The sequence below is a fragment of the Gracilinanus agilis genome, chromosome 5 (genome assembly GCF_016433145.1).
Source record: "Gracilinanus agilis isolate LMUSP501 chromosome 5, AgileGrace, whole genome shotgun sequence".
NCBI lineage: Eukaryota > Metazoa > Chordata > Mammalia > Didelphimorphia > Didelphidae > Gracilinanus > Gracilinanus agilis.
This window is the reverse complement of record NC_058134.1, coordinates 176,841,767-176,844,481: the sequence shown is the minus strand read 5'-3', so window position 1 is coordinate 176,844,481 and position 2,715 is coordinate 176,841,767. Positions and strand designations below refer to the sequence as shown.

Genomic DNA, 2,715 nt, shown 5'->3' with positions numbered 1-2,715 from the left:
GATTCCCTTACATCCACTTGGTTTGGATTTTGTATGTAACTGCTTATTTGTGGATGGTCTTTTCCAGTTGAAGGTGAGTTCCTTGAGGACAAAGAACTGTTTTTCCACCTTCATTTTTCCCACAGTGCTTAGTATGGTGTCTAGCTTTGAATAGAATGCATGTTGACTTCACTTGATAGGTACATTGATGGTGAGAGCTGATGTCAGGTTAACATGTGACTTCAGCAAAAGTTGTATTGTTTCCTGTTTTATTGTACTTCTGCCTTCTCTCTTGTCAACCTGAAAAGGATAGAACAAACATAATTCAAGGAAAATTAAAGGGCAAGAAAGATGATGAGAAATTCTAGTTGCTTTAAATAAATTCAAATTTTAGAGTACAGACAAATTTAATGTTTGGCTAATAAAAATATCCTGATTTGATTTTAGTGCTAATTTCAGTCTTAAGAAAACAGGGAAATGAGAGAGTTGTGAGAAGACTGAAGGTAAGCAAATGCGGACCAGATTTTTGAAAGAAAAAAAAAAGAAAATAAAAGATGGGTTTGGACAATAAATGTCAATCCGTCCCAAACTTTTATGATGTATTGCTGAAAAAATGGTTATAGTTAGAAAATAATATGAAAAATTTAAAAAATGAACATTTATTGATTTCTACTGTATTCACTTTAAATATGATTTGTAGCTGACTGAAGGGAACAAATTTTGCAATTTTAATTTAAAAATAAACTAATAGTGAAAGTATATCCCTTCTGCTTTTACTTAATATTTCCTCAGATTTGATTTAATAAAAGTTGTAAGATTATGAAATCTGGGCATTTTGCAGGCCTCTCCCAGCAATATCTCTCACTTTGGATCAGTTTCCTGTGACAGAGGTAAAAGTGCTTTCACAAATACTGCTATTTTCCCAGCATAGTGTCTTTGCATCCACATACCTAATACACCCAGAAGTAAGAGGCTTGGGTGGGATTTTCATGTCCTTAAATAGATTCACTGAGCACATTTTTAAAGATGCTCATGGTAATTTTTCAGTTCGAACTTTAGTGCTAATCCATAAGTGCTCTTATTTTACTTTAAAGGTGAGCTTCCCTTTTCCTCCTTTCTTAATGTACGTGCCTGATAAGGGTACTTTGGCAGTCATTCCCAAGTACCCTTAACAGAAGGCATCAAGTCTTCAGATTTCTCTTTATCTAACACTATTCCATGATGCTTTTGCCTATAAAATGACTCCTTTGTACTGTCTTTGGCTTTCTCTTTTTGCCATCCTTCTTCTTAGGTTGCATTCATTGTGAAAGCATCATTAATTGCAGATCCAACCACCATAATATTGGCCCCACTGGTGACTTTGATTTCCTTTAATGTTTTCTCTTCAGACAGTCGTTCCTTAAGCATAACTGTCTGCATTGTGTCCTATTGTGCATAGCAGTCCTATTCTGGATCTTGTGGTTCAGCTTGGTGCTGTCCAGAGACACCTGCACGTCTCATTTGTTCTCATTCTAGATTAACTTTAGATCCACTAGTTCCTTCTCCATGCTGGAGTCACTGTGGATGCTGACTGAGGCAGGGCACTGGCTATGCTGTTCTGTGTCTGGTCCACCAGCAGGCTGCTTTTGGTTGCTACAGCTGTTGCAGAGGAGGAGGAAGAGAAGGAAGAAGTCTCAGTCTTGGCATACACACAGTTGTAGCTTGTGTAGCTTCTGGCCATCAGTTTCCACATTGGGCTCCTTGTCTTCCATTCCTCAGCTTCAGTTTACTCTATCTCTCCTTTCATTATTCCTTAGGGAGCTGAAGGCAACTCTCTTGTTTGGGCTAAAGGTGTGAGAAGAAAGTGTGTGGATAAAGCTGGTACTCCCATAGAAACCTAGCTATGGTTCTACAGCCAGAATATGATTCTTAATGAGGGCCATCATGGATTAAGTAGATGACTTGTGAGGCCACTTCCAACTTCCAAGCATTCTCTGTTTCTTTAGCTAATAACAGATAATGTCTAAATAACTTTATTTTCTGTTTCTGGCAGGGTTAAAGACATAGTACATCTTGATTTCATAAGGCTATTTGCAAATCAACCAGTCAGCAAGCATTTATTCAGACCATACTTTAAACCAGGGATTATATGAGGCCTCTCTCTGCCATTGAGGAGCTTACAAAGTGTCATATAAAATTATGAACAAAAAATCTTAACATTGATCCTATTATAAATATTACATAATTAGCCATACTAATAATTAGTTGAAATGTCACATCTGATTGATGCTAACCAGAAGGGGATATTTATTAAACAAAGGGTTCTCTATAAAGATCTGTTAAATATTTTTATCAATAATTTGGAAGGGGTGGAGAAGATATGTTTATTAAATGTGTACCTTGTGCCATACTAGGAATCCCAGGTAATGCACTGGGTAACAGCAAACATTACTAAAAAATCAACAAGATATCAAGCCAGCCATCCAAACTTTTTTTATCCAAGGCTGACCTTATCATTGCATTCCCAACCCCCAAACCTGAAATTATTCTTTCTTCCAATTTATCTCCTTCTCTCAATGGTAAAACCATGATCCTTAATCATGAACCTTCAGATTCCTTTTTAACTCTTCCCTTTCTCTCACTCCTCTCATTTAATTGCTAAACCCTGTCATTTCTATCTCTAGCACACTTCTATTATCTAGAGAGTTAGGTGCTAGACTGGGATTGAGGAAAACTAGATTCAAATCCTACCTCCAA

At 36.8% G+C, this 2,715-nt stretch overlaps 1 pseudogene; it reads right to left on the bottom strand.

The window, feature by feature from the left end:
• Nucleotides 1-929: 929 nt before the first annotated feature.
• On the bottom strand, nt 930-1,730 carry LOC123250006 (annotated as a pseudogene).
• Nucleotides 1,731-2,715: the final 985 nt, after the last annotated feature.